This window comes from Bos javanicus, chromosome 14 (assembly GCF_032452875.1).
Source record: "Bos javanicus breed banteng chromosome 14, ARS-OSU_banteng_1.0, whole genome shotgun sequence".
NCBI lineage: Eukaryota > Metazoa > Chordata > Mammalia > Artiodactyla > Bovidae > Bos > Bos javanicus.
In genome coordinates, this window is record NC_083881.1 from 62,554,914 (window position 1) to 62,579,374 (window position 24,461).

The following is a 24,461-nucleotide window of genomic DNA, read 5'->3' on the forward strand; positions in this document are numbered from 1 at the left end:
AGGAAAAGTAGAAATCAGCAGCTTAAGTGAATAAGCCTCCATAGTTTCCTTGTTAAGAATAAGAAATAAAAGGCATAAAGGAAGTTGTTATTTCTTGCATTCTGAGTATCTATCTGGTGGTGGGCTTGGAAATGGTTTGTGTTAGCTAAGTACCTGTAGAGATAATCCCCTGATTAGAAACATGAATTTAGTAAGAGGCAGGTTTGAGGTGGGCTGGATGAAGCACAAGCTGGAATGAAGATTGCTGGCAGAAATATCAGTAACTTCAGATATGCAGATGGCACCACCCTTACGGCAGAAAGTGAAGAAGAACTAAAGAGCCTCTTGATGAAAGTGAAAGAGGAGATTGAAAAAGTTGGCTTAAAGCTCAACATTCAGAAAACAAAGATCATGGCAAATAGATGGGGAAACAGTGGAAACAGTGGCTGACTTTATTTTTCTGGGCTCCAAACTCACTGCAGATGGTGACTGCAGCCATGAAATTAAAAGACGCTTACTCCTTGGAAGGAAAGTTATGACCAACCTAGACAGCATGTTAAAAAGCAGAGACATTACTTTGTCAACAAAGTCTGTCTAGTCAAGGCTATAGTTTTTCCAGTGGTCATGTATGGATGTGAGAGTTGGACTATAAAGAAAGCTGAGCGCCGAAGAATTGATGCTTTTGAACTGTGGTGTTGGAGAAGACTCTTGAGAGTCCCTTGGACTGCAAGGAGATCCAGCCAGTACATCCTAAAGGAGATCAGTCCTGGGTGTTCATTGGAAAGACTGATGCTGAAGCTGAAACTCAAATACTTTGGTCACCTGATGCAAAGAGCTGACTCATTTGAGAAGACCCTATGCTGGGAAAGATTGAGGGCAGGAGGAGAAGGGGATGACAGAGGATGAGATGGTTGGATGGCATCACTAACACAATGGACATGAATTTGGGTAAACTCTGGGAGTTGGTGATGGACAGGGAGGCCTGGCGTGCTGTGGTCCATGGGGTTGCAAAGAGTCGGACACGACTGAGCAGCTGAACTGAACTGAACTGAAGTTTGAGGCAAGGTACTTAATATTTATAGCTTCTTATTTGTTTATATTCTGAGAGCACTTTGGAAATTGTACCTAAATGGCCAAGTCAAATGATTTATGCTTTATTATCTATAAACACACACATATATTTAGATTGACTCCTGCTGTTTACATTTCCCAGACCGGAAATAAAGCTAAGAGCTTGGACCTATTTATGCTACAGAAGATTGAAAGTTGTAAAATATTAGGTCAAATCATATGGAATTGCTTTTATAAATCAAAAACACCCAAATATTGGCAGTTTCATATGATTCAACCTAATATGTGAAAGTGATCAGTAAATTCCAGGTGGGTCACAAAATGTAATGAAATATCATCCATTTTCTGATGGTAGCTATGAAGGATGAAACTTCATATTGGAAGAAATCTAAAAGTCCTCCCAAGGTTTGTCCTGAAGCTTTCTTTGCCAGTGGAAGCCATCCTGATCTCTCATAGCCAGTCAGCCCACCTAGGAGTTGGCAAACCTCAGCTCTTTGTATATCTTTGTTAAAAGAGATGATAATTAATGTAATTAATACTTTCCCCTACCTGTCTTTTTCAGGATTTCTTTTGGGGCCAAATAAAATAAGCATTGAAGGGCTTTGAAAAGTTAAAAATTATATTGGATAACATAGTGTCATTATCATCAAGGCTAATTGTCAGGGAATCCGACTGAGACAGTTCAAACAGGAGAATGTAATCTTGAATAAGACAAACCACCCAGACTTGTCTGTCTCTTCTGGGCAGTATATCCATCAGCTCCTGCAGGTGGGAGATTCTCCCCTTAATGTGATAATAGGTTAGAAGAGCTAGGTTTAGATAGAAATGGAGACACCGTTTGGATGGCATCTTATTTTTTTTTTAATTAAAAATATCTTCAGCTGTGTGCCGAGAACAGCAAGGAACAAATGGTTCTGTATGTCACCAGAGCTAGTGAGACAGGTGGTGTATTCCGCTTCACCCTGGGTGCTTTTTCTCACGTGCAGAGAAAGCGCATGTGGGCAAATTCCAAGGTGGTTAAGTGAATGAGCCAATGGAGGCTCCAACCTGCTGTCCCGCCTGTGAACACAGTAGGATTCAATCACAGTTCATCCAGCACTGTATTCCCAAGCAACCTGGGGGCCCAGGGATGCTTCAGTTGCCTGTTGCGATCAGGTCTTTTGCATCAGGTTGTAGAGCATCAAGCCAGCTGCTTCAGGAACGTGTTCACCAGTTCTCTCTGTTTACACTCTGGGGGTTTGCTGAGATTTTATTCGGTGGGGAAAATCACTGATTTCCACCATGTAGAAAGCATATGTCACTTGGGCTTTTTTGGTTGGTTGTTTTACATAAAAGGGTGTGGAGGGTTTTGGGGTGAATCTTCACAGCATCCCATGATGCAGGTAGCCTTATGACTCACCTTACAGATAAAGAGACTGAGCTTTAACAGCACAGCAGCCTAGTCAGTGTCACGGTCCCAGCCACTAACCTCAAAGAGATGACCTTCAATTACCATGATTTAGAACTAGGTGGCTAAAACTCTTGCACGGAAAAGTCTATTTGTCACCAAAATTATGTATTGATCTCCTTGCTATATCCAGAAAAGTTTGCTTTAAGCAACAGGGGGCCTGCTGAAGGGGGAACTTAAATCTTTTCTTCTTCTTTTAAGCAAGACACACTGGTCCTTTAAAGTTGTTGGCTGTTTCTGTTTTCAGTTTTTGTGGTTCTTCACCTGGAAAGAAAACTTTCTGATTCTGCAAAGACTCACTTGAGTAGCCCCATTCAGTTGTAAGGCTATAAACCAAATACCAACTTACTCTTCTGAGACTGTAGCAGGAGAGTTTGGGGCTTGGAGGAAAACTGGAGTCAGATGAATAGAGGTGGTCATAGATTCTCCAACACTCATTGTTATGTGGAGCAGAAAGGTTTCTGGGTGGAGTGATGGGCAGATTTGCATAAAGCCTCTTCAAGAGTCACCGTCTATATTCTAGTTCTTTTTGAGGATCTAAGGCTTCCCTGGTAGCTCAGATGGTAAAAGAATCTGCTGGCAATGCGGGAGACCTGGGTTCAATCCCTGGGTTGGGAAGATCCCCTGGAGAAGGGCATGGCAACCCACTCCAGTATTCCTGCCTAAAGAATTCCATGGACAGAGGAGCCTGGCAGGCTACAGTCTGTGGGGTTGCAAAGAGTCAGACAAGACTGAGAGACTAACACTTTCACTTTGAGGATTTAACTTGTTTTCTCGGCTAGCAATCTGGATTCCATACTAATCTGGAGTTGTTAGAGGGGAGTTTCTGATGCTAGAACCTGAAAATGGTTCTGTGTGTGTGTGTGTGTGTGTGTGTATAAATTACAAGAGCTCTATCAATAAGCTGCTCTAATATTGGGAGATCAGGCCTGCTTTGGAGGGGAGTATCCAAGAAAGTGAGGCTGGGAGAGAGTCCTTACCCAGCTGTCTTACTGGCCTCAGTTCCCATGGCTCTTACTTGCATAGGTGAACTCTTCAGCCCTTGGGTTCCGGGCCACCCGCTGGTTGACAGGCCCTAGCAAGGGCACTAGATTCTGCTTTAGCAGTGGGTTGTCTACAGTGGCAGAGACTGGGCATCTCAACCAATAGATCCAACCGTCTATCTCCTCCTTCACAAAGGAACAGTAACTACATCTGACTGCATGGATTGAGTAGAGGTCCTCAGGATTCTTGTCTTGTCCAGATGAGGGTTCCCAGGGAGAACGACCTTACCATGATAAGAATGATCCTGGAGTCATTTTGTTTTCACACCAACACGTGCTGAAGAAGCACTTCAGTGCTCCCCAGTAAACGTCTTTCAATTCCTTGGTTCTATCTGCTCCCCTCCTCTTGGAGAAAGGAGAATTCAGTACATAACCTTAGCACTTTCTGTTGTGGTTTATAACACTGTTCAAGACCCAGTGGTAAAATTTTAAGATTTTAAGATCAAAGTAAGCACTGTTATCACTAATAGGTAAGAAGTAGAAATAATTAGAATTTAGTTTGTTCCAGAAAATTTCAGCAGTTATTTTCGAAAGCACTAGCTCTTTCTCTTCATCAAGCATTCCCACTACTTGTTATATAGATGTTACCATATACTACTGACCATACTCATATATTCCATAAAATTAGGCTCCTGCAATGTGTATTATTTTGCTTCCTAATTTATTTTTTCTGCATAACAGTATTTTGTGTTATTAAATATTTTTCAGAAGTATAACCTTTAATGGGTCCTTTTGTTTTTCTTATATAGATGCCCCGTAATTTATTTCAGCAATGGATATTTTCATTTTCACTATTAGAAATAATGCTATGATGTATATCCCAACAGAGAGGATTCTGTGATTTTCTCTGATTATCCCTTTAAACTAGACTCCCAAATATGAACTTTGTGGATCAGAAAGCAATTTGAAGCCTGTTCATGCCTGTGGCAAACAGTTCTAGATGAGAATGCTAGGTTTAGCGCATTGTTGTCAACACAGATACTAATCTTTAAAAAAATCAGTTACAAATGGGTAACTTTTCCCAGTATTTTTTTGGTTTAATTGCTATTGAGTCAAACATATTATAATGATAGTTCATATTTGGTGAATTGTCTAATCATGTTCTTTATTTCATTTATTTAAATACATCAATGTATTTACTTTTCTTTATTTCCTTATTTGCAAGAATTCTTTATATTTTAGGAGTGTTAGCTCTCTGTCACAATCGCTGAACATATTTTCTTAATTTTAAACTGTTTGTTGATATACCAAAGGTTAATTTTTATATAGTCACATCTATCAATTTACTCTTTATGATTTTCTACTTCATATTGTTAATTAATGAATAAATAAGAATAATGTTGTGAGAATAACATAGCACAGCATTGTTGTTCCTTATAAGTAATTCAGGCAACAGAAAGTATTTTCTAAAAATAAAATAAATGTTTTTACTTCTGATTTGCTACTGTTCCTTTATTACGTTTTTGGAGGAAATGAGTTTCCCTAATGCACTCTTTAGGAAGCCATTGGGAAGTGCTGTTTTTAAGATGTTTCCCATTCCATGCCAAAATATTTTCTATTTTTATGAAATAAGCAGAATGTGCTGTCATACCTATTTTCCTGTGGGACTCCACTTTTTGTCTTTCCGAGTTAGGCAAATCCTTGTCTGTCTCTATGGATAACTTGGATTTCTGTAAATACTTAGACATTTAGACAGATGTTTTCATATGGTATTTGTGGCAGAAACTGACAGGCTGTTCACCAAGTTTGTGTCCTCTTCCTCCTGGTCACACAGCTAAGTATGTTCTTCATGTGTGTTTTGAGTGACACGTGGCATCTCAGTGGGTTGTGGCCAATGGAATGAGAGGAGAAGTTATGGGCACCACTTCCAGACTTGGACATAACCACACCTTTTACTGGATCCTCTTTCCTCTTTTCCATGGTTGCTTTGGAAGCTGGTGTTGAAGTTGGTGGAGCCACAAGAGAGAAAGATCCTGAGACTCTGAATCCTGAAGAGACAGTGAGAACTTTGGTTTTGAGTTTTTGTGAATGAGAAATAAACTTTTATTGGAAATAAATAAACTGTAATCTAGTTACAGCAGCTGGTGTAACCTTGGCTAATACTATATTCTTGTAGTTAGATAAAATTCAGATTTGTTATGGACTGAAACATCATATGCAAAGAAAATAGAGTGCTGTGGGCTGACGTCAGTGTGTAGGGATCTGTCTAGAGGCATGCCACTGGACTCTGTCTTTCTACCCATGGAGAAGAGGCGGTGAGAGGTCTGAAAAGTGGGGAATGAAGATACTTAGAAGAGATAAGCCATAATCAATAGTCTCATATATCTCAAGGTCTTTTTGCATGTGATTCAAGAGAGGAGAATTGTGGCTAGTGACTAGAAAGTACAGCAAGGCATATTTTAGCTTGTCACAAAGAATTAAGAATAATAAATAGAATAAATAATAAAGTAGAATATACTGCCTTGGATGAATATGAATCCACATTCATTTTAAAAGGCTGATGGCCTGTCGTGGATGCCTTTGGTGGGAAGTAAAATTATAGAACCTTTAAGATCCTTTCCGTATCTAAGATTCAGTGAGACTGTGAAGTGCTCTAACCTGCTGTTGTCGTGATCAGCTCCTCACTGGTGTCTTTCAGATCGTTTCTCTCTTCCTCAGATTACAAGGCTGGCAGGAGCCACTGCAGGCTGTATTGGTGATGTCCTCATTTGGGTTCACAGTGATGTGGCTTGTTATCCTGTCAATGAACTTTTATCTCCCAGCACGCTGTTAGGTTCACTTTCGTTGCGGGTGTACAATCTAGATGTTTATTCACTCCTGTAACGGAAAGTCTATAAGAAGGGTGAGTTCAGGGAAAGTTGATTCAGCAACTCAGAGATGTTATCAACACTCAGAGCCTCCCACTTCTCCATCTACCATTCCCCGTGCTAGCTCCACCCCATTGCAGTCCTGTCCCTCGTTGTTGGAAGTTAGATGCTGACAATAGCTGGGCTTACGTGCTTCCTCAATTGTGACCTCAAAAACTGATGGGTTGAAGGAAACAGAAGTGGCAAGTATGTAGTATGTTCAAGAGAACTAGAAGACGAAGTGGGATAAATAGAGTATGAGGAATGAGAAGGGGTTTTTGAAAAACAGAAAAAGAGGTTAGAGGTGTGCACTCAGTGAATGATATGGAACCTTCTTCAGTTCTGGAGCAGGGGCATGAATGACATAAGGAAAAGGATGTTTAGGAAGTCTAGCCTGACATCATCTCGTAGGTTCAAGCAAGGAGTGGCCGTAATTTGAAAAGAGATTTCCTTTTTGAGGATCTTTCGGTGGTATTGGAGTAGTTCATAACAGTTTGTAAAAGCCAGTTATTAAATTTTCTAGACTTTTGTGTGGCAGTTGTTAAAATCATTGGTAGCTGTAAATTGATCATGAATGAGCAATTTACACCATGGAAATTGACAAATGGTACAAATCAGGGATTTTCCCTTCAGAAAACCAGTTTATTAGCACACCACGGGGTATTGCTTAACACATCTGGTTTTCTTACCCTGCTCCAGGATTATGAGAAATCCTATTACATAAAAAGGGAAAACAAATTCTAAGACCAAAATAATATTACAAAAAAGCCCCCATAGGGTTAATTATCAGTTATTGCTATAAGGCAAACAAGCCTAATAATTTGTTCCACTTCTTCCCAAATGACTGGGGACTGATTGGGAATGTTTTTTTCATTTGAAATAAATATCTCAAATACCATTATTCTAACTTAATGCTCCTCAGACTTTAATGTGCATGTCAATTACCTGGGGATCCTGTAAATGTAAAATTTTGATTCAGTACCTCTGGATAAGTGTCTAAGATTTCAATTTTCTAATAAGTTCAAAGGCATTGGTCTAGGGACTTGGGTAACAAGCCTTCAACCCTTAACTTTTATAATATGTTGCAAGAGCAAAGGCGACAGTGGCACTGCCAGTACAACAGAAGCGTTAAATCAGAGAGAGCCTTTCTCCTGATGAAACTTTGACGGGAGCCATGCTTTTCATGTCTGGTCTTGCTGGGGAAACTGCCTTTGGTTAAGTCACTTCAATAGAAGCAGGTTTTCCAGGTGCTAACCGTGGCAGCAGACTTTGCTAAGTTGTTAAGTCGCTTCAGTTGTGTCCGACTCTGTGCGACCCCATAGACGGCAGCCCACCAGGCTCCCCCGTCCCTGGGATTCTCCAGGCAAGAACACTGGAGTGGGTGGCCATTTCCTTCTCCAATGCATGAAAGCGAAAAGTGAAAGTGAAGTCACTCAGTCGTGTCCGACTTAGTGACCCCATGGACTGCAGCCTACCAGGCTCCTCCATCCGTGGGATTTTCCAGGCAAGAACACTGGAGTGGGGTGCCATTGCGACTATTGGAAGCACTAAAAGTGATTTGATTGAAGCCAGTTACCAAGCAGAACAGCAGCCAAACTGGCTTGATTGACATAAGCAATCAAGGAATGAGAGCAAGCTGAATGGAAAGAGAGATTTATCCTTTTTCTTTTGGGTCCACTGTTTGCAAAGAAATCATATATTCTATTGGGCTTCTCAGGTGGTGCGAGTGGTAAAGAACACACCTGCCAATGTAGGAGAGGTAAGAGACTCGGGTTTGATCCCTGGGTTGGGAAGGTCCCCTGGAGGAGGGCATGACAACCCACTCCAGTATTCTTGCCTGGATAATCCCATGGATGGAGGAGCGTGGTGGGCTATGGTCCATAGGGACACAAAGAGTCGGACACGACTGAAGCAACTTAGCAGCAAACACACACATGGATTCTATCACACTATCAAGATAAAAGATGAATGCGGCTGCAAACTTGAACTTAGCAACTCTGACAGGACACAGCTTTGTCTATGAGACGCATTGCTTTGTTTTTAGCCTGTTGCCCAGGAATCATTTCTCAAAGGTGGATGAACTAAATTACTTAGTTCAGAGTCACTGAGGAGATCATCATGGACTTTTGAGTAGGTAGTAAAGGCTATTGCATTTTCTCTTGGAAATAACAAAATGAATGATTCACAGTTTGGTTTTTGGCTTTAATAATGCTTCTAGGTGCTCTCTCTTTGGAGATAAACTGATGTCTCCAAGACTGTAAATTTCTACCCAGGGTCCAGAAATTCCACTAGGAATATCTGGATGAAACACCAGCATTTACTGCTCTTCCTGAAATTTTCCAGAGTTCTGTTTTGATAAATCTTTCATTATAGTCCAGGTCAGATGACTGTTAAACTAAAGCCATCTTCTGTTTAGTGCCTGGAAATTAAGATAGGAAAAAGAGTTGAGGTGCAGTGGAAAATGCAAGAACTTTGCAGAGTTGCCTAGAAACTCCTTGTAAACTTGAGCTAAAAGTATAGTTAGCAAATGGAAACTGAAATACTAAAGCAATGCCACAACTAGCCTTTTTGAGTTGCTATTAAGGCAACAGTAGTTCAGTTACCATTGAGCAAGGCTGGAAACTTTGACCATTAGATATTCAGTACTGTGGAACTTTAAATTCTGGAAGAGACCTCAGAGATGCCCTAATACATCACACAAGATTTAAGATGAGATGCTAAGGCTCAGAGAATGTATGCTCCTGCTGCTGCTGCTAAGTTGCTTTAGTTGTGTCTGACTCTGTGCGACCCCATGGATGGCAGCCCACCAGGCTCCCCTGTCCCTGGGATTCTCCAGGCAAGAACACTGGAGTGGGTTGCCATTTCCTTCTTCAATGCATGAAAGTGAAAAGTGAAAGGGAAGTCGCTCAGTCGTGTCCGACTCTTAGCCACCCCATGGACTGCAGCCTACCAGACTCCGTCCATGGGATTTTCCAGACAAGAGTACTGCAGTAGGGTACCATTGCCTTCTCCACAGAGAATGTATAGCTTGCCCCAAATCATCCTGCTAGTTGAAGAAAGAGCCAAGACTAGAACTTGGGGCCCCTGATAGCTTAATTATACCACAGATTGTTGATTTACTATATGCCAGGTTCTATGATAAATATTTTATTTTTATTATTTCATTTCATACTCATAAAGTCATATAAAAAGCTGCCATTCACTCATTTATTTCTGTCATCCGTATTTATTATACACCTACCGTGTCAGCCACGGTCCTGGATGCAGGGGCTTTGATTCCTGTTCAATCACTAAGTCGTGTCCAACTCTTGGTGACACCGTGGACTGCAGCATGCCAGGCTTCCATGTCCTTCACTCTCTCTGGGAGTTTGCTCAAATTCATGTCCACTGAGTTGGTGATGCTATCTAACCATCTCGTCCTCTGCCACACCCTTCTCCTTTTACCTTCAATCTTTCCCAGCTTCAGGGTATTTTCCAATGAGTCAGCTTTTCACATTAGGTGGCCAAAGTACTGGAGCTTCAGCTTCAGCATCAGTCCTTCCAAAGAATATTCAGGGTTGATTTCCTTTAGGATTGACTTGTTTTATCTCCTTACAGTCCTGGGGACTCTCAAGAGTCTTCTCCAGCACCATAGTTTGAACACATCAATTCTTCTGTGCTCAGCCTTCTTTTTGGTCCAACTCTCACATCTGTACATGACTACTGGAAAAACCATAGCTTTGACTATATGGACCTTTGTTGGCCAAGTGATGTCTCTGCTTTTTAATACACTAGATACACTAAATAATACATTAAAGTGCCTTTAATTTCATGGCTGCAGTCACCATCCACAGTGATTTTGGAGCCCAAGAAAATAATGTTTGTCACTGTTTCCATTTTTTCTCCATCTATTTGCCATGAAGTGATAGCACTGGATGCCATGATCTGAGTTTTTTGAATGTTAAGTTTGAAGCCAGCTTTTTCACTCTCCTCTTTCACCTTCATCAAGAGACTTTCTGCCATTAGGGTGGTATCACCTGCATATCCGAGGTTGTTGGTATTTCTCTCGGCAATCTTGGTTCCAGCCTGTAAGTCATTTAGCCTGGCATTTCACATGATGTACTCTGCATATAAGTTAAATAAGCAGGGTGACAATATACAGCGTTGATGTACTCCTTTCCCAGTTTTGAACCAGTCGGGTGTTCCATGTCTGCTTCTAACTGTTGCTTCTTGACCTGCATACAGGTTTCTCAGGAGGCAGATAAGGTGGTCAGGTATTCCAATGTCTTTAGGAATTTTCCACAGTTTATTGTGATCCATACACTCAAAGGCTTTAGTGTAGTCAATAAAGCAGAGGTAGATGTTTTTCTGGAATTCTCTTGCTTTTTCTGTGATCCAGTGGATGTTAGCATTTTGATATCTTGTTCCTCTGCCTTATCTAAACCCAGCTTGAACATCTGGAAGTTCTCGGTTCACGTATGGTTGAAGCCTAGCTCGAAGAACAGGTCCTGCTGCTGCTGCTGCTGCTAAGTCACTTCAGTTGTGTCCGACTCTGTGTGATCCCATAGACGGCAGCCCACTAGGCTCCTCTGTCCCTGGGATTCTCCAGGCAAGAATACTGGAGTTGGTTGCCATTTCCTTCTGCAATGCATGAAAGTGAAAGTGAAGTTGCTCAGTCGTGCCCGACTCTTAGCGACCCCATGGACTGCAGCCCACCAGGCTCCTCCGCCCATGGGATTTTCCAGGCAAGAGTACTGGAGTGGGTTGCCATTGCCTTCTCAGTTCAGTTCAGTTCAGTTCAGTTGCTCAGTCGTGTCCAACTCTTTTCGACCCCATGAATCACAGCATGCCAGGCCTCTCTGTCCATCACCAACTCCCGAAGTCCACCCAGACTCATGTCCATCGAGTCAGTGATGCCATCCAGCCATCTCATCCTCTGTCGTCCCCTTCTCCTCCTGCCCCCAATCCTTCCCAGCATCAGAGTCTTTTCCAGTGAGTCAACTCTTCACATGAGGTGGCCAAAGTACTGGAGTTTCAACTTTAGCATCATTCCTTCCAAAGAAATCCCAGGGCTGATCTCCTTCAGAATGGACTGGTTGGATCTCCTTGCAGTCCAAGGGACTCTCAAGAGTCTTCTCCAACACCACAGTTCAAAAGCATCAATTCTTCAGCGCTCAGCCTTCTTCACAGTCCGACTCTCACATCCATACATGACCACAGGAAAAACCATAGCCTTGACTAGACAAATCTTTGTTGGCCAAGTAATGTCTCTGCTTTTGAATATGCTATCTAGGTTGGTCATAACTTTCCTTCCAAGGAGTAAGCGTCTTTTAATTTCATGGCTGCAATCACCATCTGCAGTGATTTTGGAGCCCCCAAAAATAAAGTCTGACACCGTTTCCACTGTTTCCCCATCTATTTCCCATGAAGTGATGGGACCGGATGCTGTGATCTTCGTTTTCTGAATGTTGAGCTTTAAGCCAACTTTTTCACTCTCCACTTTCACTTTCATCAAGAGGCTTTTGAGTTCCTCTTCACTTTGTGCCATAAGGGTGGTGTCATCTGCATATCTGAGGTTATTGATATTTCTCCCAGCAATCTTGATTTCAACTTGTGCTTCTTCCAGTCCAGCGTTTCTCATGATGTACTCTGCATAGAAGTTAAATAAGCAGGGGGACAATATACAGCCTTGATGTACTCCTTTTCCAATTTGGAACCAGTCTGTTGTTCCATGTCCAGTTCTAACTGTTGCTTCCTGACCTACATACAGGTTTCTCAAGAGGCAGGTCAGGTGGTCTGGTATTCCCATGTCTTTCAGAATTTTCCACAGTTTATTGTGATGCACACAGTCAAAGGCTTTGGCATAGTCAATAAAGCAGAAATAGATGTTTTTCTGGAACTCTCTTGCTTTTTCCATGATCCAGTGGATGTTGGCTATTTGATCTCTGGTTCCTCTGCCTTTTCTAAAACCAGCTTGAACATCAGGAAGTTCACGGTTCACATATTGCTGAAGCCTGGCTTGGAGAATTTTGAGCATTACTTTACTAGTGTGTGAGATGAGTGCAATTGTGTGGTAGTTTGAGCATTCTTTGGCATTGCCTTTGGCATTGGAATGAGAACTGACCTTTTCCAGTCCTGTGGCCACTGCTGAGTTTTCCAAATTTGCTGGCATATTGAGTGCAGCACTTTGACAGCATCGTCTTTCAGGATTTGAAGTAGCTTAGCTGCGTTCTCCTGCTAAGTCACTCCAGCGTGTCCGACTCTGTTCGACCCCGTAGACAGTAGCCCACCAGGATCCCCCATCCCTGGGATTCTCCAGGCAAGAACACTGGAGTGGGTTGCCATTTCCTTCTCCAATGCATGAAAGTGAAAAGTGAAAGTGAAGTCACTCAGTCATGTCCGACCCTCAGCGACCCCATGGACTGAAGCCTTCCAGGCTCCTCTGTCCATGGGATTTTCCAGGCAAGAGTACTGGAGTGGGGTGCCATTGCCTTCTCCATAGCATAAGGTAAATAGTCAATAAATGCTAGCTACTATTCTTATTATTCCTTAAGGTGTTAAAACATCTATGTAATTTATTCTTCTCAGTCCTTTATAACTTCCTTGAATACACTTCAAGAAGGTCCTTTTCTGTACTGAACTGCTCCCTGTGTTCAATGGCACCCCACTCCAGTACTCTTGCCTGGAAAATCCCATGGATGGAGGAGCCTGGTAGGCTGCAGTCCGTGGGGTCACCAAGAGTCGGACACGATGGAGCGACTTCCCTTTCACTTTTCACTTTCATGCATTGGAGAAGGAAATGGCAACCCACTCCAGTGTTCTTGCCTGGAGAATCCCAGGGACAGGGGAGCCTGGTGGGCTGCCGTCTATGGGGTCACACAGAGTTGGACACGACTGAAGTGACTTAGCAGCAGCAGCAGCTCCCAGTGTTCAGTGGTGTCATAAGTAAACTCCAGTTTATATGACCAATTAAGCTCTAAAAGTAAATATCTACAAGCATTCTGAGATTATGGTGACAGAGTTATAGGCTCCCTCAGAGCTGTTGGGGAGACTTATGGTGCATCTTTGGCCAACAGGACATACTTGGGAGATTTGGCCAGATAAAAATAGGTTGATTGCTAGCACCCACATCCAAGATTGTGAAGGGTCCCAAATTAATCTCTCTGGGTTTGGAATTTAGAATGGAAGATTCTAACTCCATTTTTAGAACTGCAGTGGCCTTTGGAGATCACTGGACCCAACCCTCTCATTTTATAGGTGAGTGGTCTGAGGTCCTGAAAAGTGACATTTGCCCCATGTAGGATCACATCACTGGTGACACACTGGTTAACGTAGTTTGGGCTATTGTGGGGTTCCATGACAGAAGGAAGAAAATGTTTCTGGTGGAGGAAGGCGCATCTTTCAAGTGACAGTGGAGGAATTTACCAGATTCTAAGTGGGACCTCTGCTGGGAGGATGCCCTGACCTAGTAGATCCCAGGCTGGGGGATCCATTCTGACAACCTAGTAAGGTATCAACTCTAGAACCCCAACTGTTTCTCAGTATAATATATAATGTGCCTTACATACCGTAAAACAAAGGGCTGCCTCATTTCCAGATGGCCAGCACTATGTCCAGCAGGTTTCTGTAAGGTGTCAGGCTCTCAGCCTTGAACCCCTGACTGATTTTCTGATTCAACAGTTGAGTCAGATTCCTCAAGTGCTCTGATCATTCTATGTCCATGCCACAGTTTAGGAGACTCCAACTATTTTTTGGTAGGAAAACTAATATCCTCCAGCTGCTAGTGAGTTTTCCAAGACACATCTTGATTCATACAACCACCAAGATACAAAGCATTAAAAAGAGGGAACTTGCTTTAATATTTTGTTTGGCATCAGAATACTAAGTTCATGCTAACTGCAGTCAGTATTGAGACTGATTTCACTTGATTTCCTGGGTAGGATGCTCTTTGGCTGTGAAGGGCAGCTTCTTGTTTATCCTTATCTCTGCTTGGCTTCAGATTCAGGCTTTGTGAATTAAAAAAAAACAAAAAAACTTTTCTTTTCACCACCCATCTGTTTAATAATTGTTTTCCCTTTTCTTTTTTTAACTTGCTTGTTATGCTAGCATTACTGTGTCTAAATAGAATGTCTATATCTGATTGCATTGTTCATTTTAGAACTTTTTTCCTTGTTTGTTTAATTAGAATTTAGAGTATGCCAGAACTAGATCCCTTTCAATAATTCAAGAATCAAAATTACTTTCACAAATCCCAGTGGGTTAGCAATAGTGTCTGTGTTTATCTCTGAGACTCTTAAAGGAGGAAATCTTTCCTGTTTTCATTTCTTTCTTTGGGGGAAAAAAAAGCACTGAAAATTTGTATTTAAATATGGCTTGTTCAGAATTTAGCTTGTCCCCCAATTGGTATTTCTATATTTTATTAAGCTGCGCAGTGAACTCTGGGTAAATTGTATTTTGAGAATGAAGTGTAATTGTTACATGATTATATCCTTCCAGATGGGCATGAAGGAGTGGGTTAGGTAAAAAGGTTTTCAACCTTATGAGGAATGTTCTTCAGTCGTTTTTCTCGTTCAGTCCTATGAAGTAGGAGGCTACAAAGTTTAACTGTTTGTCTATATTGTTTCTTGGCTGTCATCTAAGTAAGCGTTATCTTATAGTCCATAGTAGTAGATGCTTTGTTCTCTCTGCCGCTCTCTTTTTCTCACTTTCCCTCCTCCCCACAACCTGTATATTCTGTGTATACATACACATACCCGCATCGCTATAATATTTCAAAGACAATTCATTTAGCAGATGTTTGCGGCAGCAGTTGTAGCTTAAGGACAATTGGGGGTTAACAATTTCTGTGACTTGGACAGTCCCACTCTGATTAAGATGTCTCTTTCTACCCATTGTGTTTGGATAAACTGTGAAAAGCTGGCTTGAGTTGGTTCATCTAAACATAATCTTTTTTTTTTTTTTTTTTTACTTTACAATATTGTATTGGTTTTGCCATACATCAACATGAATCTGCCACGGGTGTACATGTGTTCTCCATCCTGAACCCCCCTCCCACCTCCCTCCCTGTACCATCCCTCTGGGTCATCCCAGTGCACCAGCCCTAAGCATCCTGTATCCTGCATTGAACCTGGACTGGCGATTTGTTTCCTATATGATATAATACATGTTTCAATGCCATTCTCCCAAACCATCCCACCCTCGCCCTTGCCCACAGAGTCTAAAAGACTCTTCTATACATCTTTCTAAATTCCATACATATGCGTTAGTATACTGTATTGGTGTTTTTCTTTCTGGCTTACTTCACTCTGTATAATAGGCTCCAGTTTCATCCACCTCATTAGAACTGATTCAAAGGTATTCTTTTTAATGGCTTAGTAATCCTCCATTGTGTATATGTACCACAGCTTTCTTACCCATTCGTCTGCTGATGGATATCTAGGTTGCTTCCATGTCCTGGCTATTATAAACAGTGCTGCAGTGAACATTGGGGTACACGTGTCTCTTTCAATTCTGGTTTCCTTGGTGTGTATGCCCAGCAGTGGGATTGCTGGGTCATAAGGCAGTTCTATTTCCAGTTTTTTAAGGAATCTCCACATGGTTCTCCATAGTGGCTGTACTAGTTTGCATTCCCAGCAATAGTGTAAGAGGGTTCCCTTTTCTCCACACCCTCTCCAGCACTTATTGCTTGTAGACTTTTGGATAGCAGCCATTCTGACTGGCATGAAATGGTACCTCATTGTGGTTTTGATTTGCATTTCTCTGATAATGAGTGATGTTGAGCATCTTTTCATGTGTGTTTTAGCCATCTGTATGTCTTCTTTGGAGAAATGTCTGTTTAGTTCTTTGGCCCATTTTTTGATTAGGTCGTTTATTTTTCTGGAATTGAGCTGCAGGAGTTGCTTGTATATTTTTGAGATTAGTTCTTTGTCAGTTGCTTTATTTGCTATTATTTTCTCCCATTCTGAAGGCTGTCTTTTCACCTTGCTTATAGTTTCACTTAACTACATTCTAAAACATGTCACCTTTCCATGCTTGAGTGCAGCCAGCCTGAGACTTCCCTGTGTTTTTGTTGCACAAGATGGGAAAAACCGTGTTTTGGGCCTAGCACCAGGCAGAGGAGCCTCTTTGCTCCATTAGTATCTGTGGTTTATCCAGTCATTTTCAAGTATAGTGTGTATGTGTGTGTGTGTGTGTGTGTGCATGTGCATTCAGTTGTGTCTGACTCTTTGCAGCCCCATGACCTGTAGCCTGCCAGGCTCCTTTGTTCATGGAATTTTCCAGGCAAGGATACTGGAGCAGATTGCCATGTTCTTCTCCAAGGAATCTTCCAGATCCAGTCATTGAACCCATGTCTCTTACATCTCCTGCATTGGCAGGCAGGTTCTTTACCAGCTGAACCATTATTCAGCCCAAGTATAGTACAAATAGTTATTCTGTTACCTATTTTCTACATATGTTTACATTTTGGATTGTTGGCTTTGTCTCTTTCTCTTCCCGTTTTCCACACGTGTGTGTGTGTATTTTTCTCTGAACTGTTTGACAGTAACTGGGAAACATCACACCCCATTACCCTTAAATACTTGAGTGTGTATTTTCTAAGATTAAACACAGTCTCTTTCATAACCACATTATAAAAGTAGGAAATTTAACATTAATACAGGACTGCTGTCTAATCCACGATTGCAGCCATGAAATTAAAATACGCTTACTCCTTGGAAGGAAAGTTATGACGAACCTAGATAGCATATTAAAAAGCAGATACATTACTTGGCTGACAAAGGCCCATCTAGTCAAAGCTTTGGTTTTTCCAGTAGTCATGTATGGATGTGAGAGTTGGACCATAAAGAAGGTTAAGAACCAAAGAATTGATGCTTTTGAACTGTGGTGTTGCAGAAGACCCTTAAGAGGCCCTTGGATTGCAAAGAGATCAAACCAGTCAATCCTAAAGGAAATCAGTCCTGAATATTCATTGGAAGAAATGATCCTGAAGCTCCAAGACTTTGGCCACCTGATGTGAAGAACTGACTCATTTGAAAAGACCCTGATGCTGGGAAGGATTGAAGGCAGGAGGAAAAGGGGATGACAGAGGACGAGATGGCTGGATGGCATCACTAACTCGATGGACATGGGTTTGGGTGGACTCTGGGAGTTGGTGATGGACAGGGAGGCCTGGCGTGCTGCAGTTCATGGGGTCCAAGGAATCGGACACGACTGAGCGACTGAACTGAACTGAACTATCTAACTCACAGTCTAGATATAAATTTTGTCAGTTGTCTCAACATCTTCTCTAATTATTTTAAAAATCAACTGTGTTTTAAAACACAGACTTTTGATTTTGCTACCTTTGTATTTGACCATTTCTCTCTCAGTATCATATTTAATTAAATTGAAACTATAATAAGACTTGTTTGATTTCTAAAGCATAGCTTTACATTTTACTAGAAATTTTTATAAGTATGTGAGCCCAAGTTTCTTAGGGGCAGAGCCTATTGTGTTATTAAACTTTATATCGCCTAGACCCTTAACTCACTGCCTGTATTTGCTAAATGAACAAATGGATAAAAGCCCAATATTAGATCCCAGATGTCTCAGCTTTCTAATTATTGATCACTGTGACCATTTTTTTCATTAAGGTAACTTCTCGTGCTTCAGTTTACCCCTTGTTCTGTGTGGCCTTTGACGTAGCCCCAATAAGTCTAAACTTCTTGTGAGGCTGTTTGTACTCAATTTGCCTTCTCTACACAAGGGAATAGGTTGGGGATCCATGTAAAGCATTTCCCTAATATTTCCCCAAATCCACATCTTTCCCATTAAAAACATGAAAGTGGGTCCAGGGATTGTATTGGTCCATCTCTAAATTCCCATTTAGCTAACTATATGAGGCGTCTGGGGACACCTTTTCTTTAAAGTTTTTCTTCTGTCTCATGACACTTACTGTTCCTGCCATTTAGCCACTTGACAAAAGACAGCAGTGATTCGAAAGAGACAGAGGGAGCTACATCGTGGATGAAAAATCTCTGGGCTCAGTCTCAGGATCTCAGCCACGTCCTGGCTCCTTCAGTGACTGTTGTGTGACCTTGGAACATGGGTCTAAGCTTCATTTTGCTGATAAGGAACTGAGGCTCAGAGGGGATCAAGGACTTGGATGAAGCTGTAGACAGACTATTTCAGAGACTTCTTGTCCTAGCTTTGCCACTTACTGGGGCAAGGGTTAATCTTTCTGGAATAATCATTTATGAAAACGTTAATTGTTGCTCTAGAACCATGCCTAACATGAGTTGAGACTCACTATTTAGATTTATGGTGATGATGATGAGTCTAATTTCTATATTATCTGTAGTACAACTTCTAGTCTACGTATACCCCCGGAAGTGGTGAAGGCAGGCTTCATTTCGGGTGCTACAGGGATCACTTTGCAGAGCCTGCCTGGAGCACTGTGTGGGGAGAATACTGGTCCCCGTTCTCTCTTCTTCCTATCACTATTGATTGTTAGTGCAGAACAATGTAGCCATTCCTGAGACTGAAGGAGGAGGAGAATTGCTGCTCCCCTAAGTGAGATTGTTTTCTCTGATGAAAAAGCGAGAGAAAGACAGTGACACACACAGAGAGAGCAAGAATGAATGAAGAAAAAGGGGAAGTGGGAGGGATGGGTTGAGAAGGGAAAGAGAAACAGAGGGCAGGGAATTCCCTGGTGGTCCAGTGGTTAGGGCTTGATGCTTTCTTTGCTGGGGCCTGGGCTTGATCCCTGGTCAGGGAACTAAGATCCCACAAGTTGTGCAATGTGGCCAAAGTGAAAAAGAAAGAAAGAAAAGCAAAGGGCAGACAAGCCAAAAGAAGTCAGGAGGAACAAGGAGGCTGTCAGGGGTGGGGATATTTCTGTGTGGCATGACCCATCTGGGCAACTGAGAAAGGGATCGCTCACCTAGGAATTTTCTAAGTAGAAACTCTTCTATCCTGAACAAAATGTTGCATTATTACATTGACTTTAGGAATACTTTATTGAACACTCGTGAAAGCCAAGTCATCTTTCTAATTTTTGAAAACTGTAAATGAATAAGAGACAGTTCCAGTGCTATGTACCAAGGTAGGTGCCAGGGGCTCCTTCTGCCACAGACCTCTCCATGCTCTATAATTTACTTCAAACAAGGTTTCCCCACATGAGTTGCTTATTCTATGTCTGGCATCTTGGCTAGGCTGTGGGCCCCATGAGGGCCAGAGTATGTGCCTGTCTTTCTTAATATGTGTCTACAGAGTTGCACTGTAATTCTGACATTAATTACCTGGGGCTACATCAAATTTCACAAGTGAAGAGCTCAGTCTTCCACAAGACTTCCCTCACTTTAGACACTCGCCATAAGCTCTGCGGTTCCCAGGTCACCTGCACTTTTGACCAATTGGCTGAGAATTCTGGGCTTTGCACCATGCCCTCAGGTTGAGTAATAAGCTTGAATGACTCAGAGGTCTCAGGAAAGCTCTACATTTCTGATCATGGTTTTATTATAAAAGACACAGAGCAGGGCCAGCTCAGTGCAGAAATGCATCAAGTAAGGTCTGGGAAGGTCCCCAAAACAAAGCTTTCTCATCCTCAAAATGCATCACTGTCTTGGCACATCAATGTGCATCACCAACCAGGAAACTCAGCCAAGCTTTGGTGTCCAGAGTTTTTATTGGACATCAGTATGCAAGACGATTGAGTAAATTGTTGATCATGTGATTAAACTCTTTTTCCCACTTCCTTTTCCTCCCTGGAGGTCAGATGAATATGGTGTGGTTCAAAGGCCCAACCCTCCAATCACATAGTTGGTTTTCCAGCCTGGCCTATCCCATCCTGAAACCACCCAGGGCCCCACCATGAGCCACCTCATCAGCATAAACTCAGGCATGGTCTGAGAAACCATCAAGAGTGACATAATCAAAGTTTCAGGTGAGCATGAGAGTCGATTATGTGAATCCAAGTCTCAAACAAAAGCTAAGTTTGAAATGATACAAATGAAACCCTGCCTTAATCTAGATCAGTAAGCGCAAGGATCTTAAGAGCAGATAGACACGAGGGTCTCGTGGTTGTGATGTACAATACTGAAATGAAAGCCCGGTTAATTTTCTCCATCTGTTCAGTTTGGGGAGCCCATTCTTCTTTCTTTTCTTTTATAAACCACTTTGTTGAGATCTGATAGACATACAAAAAAGCTGTGCATTCTTAATGTATTCAGAATTTAGAGTAGATACTTTTCCAACATGTATTTAGTGAGTGAGGACATGAATCAATTTCCTATTAATACAAACCCTTTACCCCTTCCTTTAATACGAGTCCATATGTCAACTGACACTTCTCCCTTCCTCTCGTCTCTAAAATTCTACCTCCACAACTTGTAGCAACCTGGAAGCAACGTAGGGTAGACAGAAAAGGCAGAACAGGTTGGTGTTGGACATGGAGACTAGAGGAGTCTGGACCTGACTTCTGGACCTGACTCCATTATGTACTGTTGTGTGACCTTGGACAAGCCACTCAACCCCTCTGTGCCTCAGTTTCTTCATCAGTAAAGTGGGGATAATGATAGTATCTATCTGATATTTTTGTTATGTGAATCAAACAAGCTTATATAGACAGATCACAACACTGCTTTGGCACATAGTCTACGTGATGTAGTGTTACCTGGTGTCATCTTTACTCACCATTTCAAAGAGGTGCAGGAGAGACAAATTTAAATCCTTTGATTTGAAATTGCTTGGCTGTTCCCTCAAGCCTTGGTTCTCCACCTTGCAGCTGCTGAGTTACCTCTCCATTTTCCCTTCCCACATACAGCCTTCCCCTTCCCCGCCTTCCCTTCTCAGATCTTCCTTCCCCAGGCCTCTCAGTCTTTTGCTCCAAGCTTGTAGACCCCCAGTCTCTGCCGTGTCCTGTCTTGTCAAATTCCAAGACTTTTTACAGAGAATGGAGACATTGCGTGAATTCATTTGCATTCTTTCATGTACCATTTACGGACTGGATATGTAGCTGCTCCTGCTGCTACTGCTAAGTCACTTCAGTTGTGTCCGACTCCGTGTGACCCCATAGACGGCAGCCCACCAAGCTCCCCTGTCCCTGGGATTCTTCAGGCAAGAACACTGGAGTGGGTTGCCATTTCCTTCTCCAATGTATGAAAGTGAAAAGTGAAAGTGAAGTTGCTCAGTCATGTCCGACTCTTGGTGACCCCATGGACTGCAGCCTACCAGGCTCCTCCATCCATCAGATTTGCCAGGCAAGAGTGCTGGAGTGGGGTGCCATCGCCCCTTAATGTGGCTCTGTGCACAGAAGAGAAAAGGGAACATAAGGAGACAGACAGCCAAGAGCCAATGGAGTTAGATTATGCAACACTTGAGTTGACAGTACTTAATCCCTACTTTCCACGGCAGTAGGGAGCCATGGAAAGGTTTTGATCAGAAGTGCAGGCACAAGGCAAATATTTCACAAACGGTCTTCCAGGTGTGATTATTCCAAAACCCTCTGCATCTTAACAAAAGGTAAGCCAACCACAAGGCTGGAAGACAAAGAGGCTGTGCCCTCTAAAATCCACATGGTCATTTCATAAAAAGCACCACAACCTGAGTTACCCTCCTTCCATCTCATTGAATGCAGCATGCATCTTTCATGCAAAAGGCTCTGGACCAGGCCTGTTTCTCCACGTGAATGGTTCCTTGAAACTGTTTTTATTGTAGGAACTCCTTGAGGCCTCTGATCCTTCATTTCAAAACAGCAAGATGTCTTCAGCTTTTGAAGAGGGCAGAGTGTTAACTGCCCTGAAGTCTTTATTTTAAAACTGCTTAGCACAAAGCAGATTTTTACTCGATTCTCAATGTCTTTCCAAATTGGAGACAAGAGAGATGCTGCCAGAGGTGGTTGGATTAAGGCCGGGTTCCTAATAGCCACCAGGGACCCTTAGTGTTTTGATGAAAACTTCAGACAGTCTGTGGCAACCTTGCACTTCCTCTAATGTTCTTCAAGTCGGGGCAAGAGCCCAGCAGTGGGATATACCCACATGCCCATCAGCAGAGGCTGTTCCTCCCCGGTGACCAACAAAGTGGGTGAGAGAGGGGCAGCCATGGCCCCACGCCTCCCTTAGGTTGGAGGAGACTCTGCGGCTCTTTCAAACCTGAACACGTGATTGTCCTGACAGCTCCTCTCCCCTTAGTGAGAAGTCCCTGTCCTGGGCCAGCAGCAGAAGGCTTCCTGAGAGAAATCCAGGCTCATTAGAGAGATCTGGCATGTGCAGTCACCCAAGTCACCCCACAGAAACTGTGGGGATGGAGGCGAGAAGAAAGACAGAAGGAAAGTTGGGAAAGACCAGATGTGATTTCTAAAGAGAAGAGTCTCACTGCTGTCTGCTGACAGCCGGCTCTGCCAGACGCATCTGCCCAGCGGTGGGTGGAGCCTGAGTGGAGAGCTTGACATGGTGGAGATCTCTTTGCTCCCCGGGGAAGACTTGGCCCCAGGAAACCTCTCCCCACCATCCACGCTGCAGTCTCTCACATCATCGCAGCATGCATGCCCAGCGTGTCCCCGCCTTTCTGTCTGCCTCCCCTCAGCCTGTGAGGTCCCACGCTCTACCTGCAGCCTCTAAGTGCTTCTGGAGCTCATGAGGAGCCCCCGTCAGGAACTCGCTGATAACACGTGGGCTCTGCAGCTGTGCTCAGAGATGGGCCGTGGGAGGTGGCCCCGAGGAGTGGATGTTCGGAACGTTTCCCCTGGAATGAGGGCTGAAGCTGTCTAATCGGTGCCGCCTGCATGGCCTCTCCTGGTGCCTGTGGCTGGGAGAGCAGCGGGCCAGAGGAGGTTGTGGTCCTGCCAGCAGCGGCCTTGTGGAAGATGAGGTCAGGGAGCGAGGGAGACGTTAGAGGAGAAGGAGGTACCCGAGCTTGGCAAAGAGGGGCAGTGGGTCAGCCTGATCGACTTTCAGTTGTTTCAGTGTGAGGTGAGCCTGTGAAGACGTGAGCTGTGTAGTGGTTTCCCCGAGTCTGGAAGAACCGACATTTGCATTCTTTGTACAGACAACATCTGACTCTCTCAATTGCCTGAGGAACAGAGGACGGTGAGGGGCAGCTGCCTGACTTTCTCCCAGATCCGTGCAGCGACCGGTTCTCACTTGCCTCCTGGCCAGATCTTCCAGAGACGCTAAAAAGTGCTTGGATGCAACACTGCCTTCTGAATAACTTGCTCCTTTTTTTTTTGCTGAAATGACCAAAAAATTCTTGGTAGCTGGAATAGACCCGAGGCCTTTAACAATACATAACTATCCTTCTCTCTCTCTTAGTCAAGCTTGGCTGTGGTGCCCTGACTTTGGAAGAAGCAGGGGCCCAGCATGGAGGGGACTGAGCACTTGGTTCCTTCCAGCAGATGCCTGAGGGACCATCAGAAACCAACCAACGGCTCCCAGCAGTCACCAGGTCTCCCTATAGCTTGAGGATTAGAACAAATATCCATTGTGGCATCTTAGCACTGGAAGAAACCAAGGAAACTGAAGTTGGGGTGGGGGAGTTGTTAGCGACTTTTGAAGAGCGTTTATCTGTTCAAGAAACATGTGTTGAGTACTAGGCACTGGCAGGGATGTTCGGATACGATACCCATAGAGTGTTTTGGAGACAGCAGTTCCAGCATGTTCTGGTCATGCTCAGTGGCCGGCAAAGGAGTCTTTTCAAACAAGATGCCTCTACTGAGAGCCGGAAACATCATCGAAGCCCCACCCAAGGGAAGTGGGAGTTTGGGGTCTATACTGTCTTATTCCTTGAGTCCAGCCTCCCTCCCTGTGCCTCCTGCCACACATCCACAGAGCTGCCCACCTGCACATCCTTGCATACTTGTCTGCTCCTTCTGTGCTTTGGCCCAACATTGCTGAGGACGCTCCAGTCACCTCTGGCAACATTCTGCCTAGAAACCTCCTTGCTCGAGACTGAGTTTGTGAGGTATTTTTTCTATCTCCCAAGTCCAGCTTTCTGTGATGCCATGGTCTGTAGCCTGCCAGGCTCCTCTGTCCATGGGATTTCCAGGCAAGAATACTGGAGTGGGTAGACATTCGCGTCTCCAGGGGTTCTTTCTGGATCCGGAAATGAATCTGTGTCTCC

At 43.2% G+C, this 24,461-nt stretch overlaps 1 protein-coding gene across 5 annotated transcripts in view; it reads left to right on the forward strand.

Annotated features, from left to right (window-relative positions):
* The window catches only part of NCALD (neurocalcin delta), a 468,302-nt gene that overhangs the window by 188,822 nt on the left and 255,019 nt on the right, over positions 1 to 24,461 (forward strand). The gene's annotated exons all lie outside the window — the stretch shown is intronic.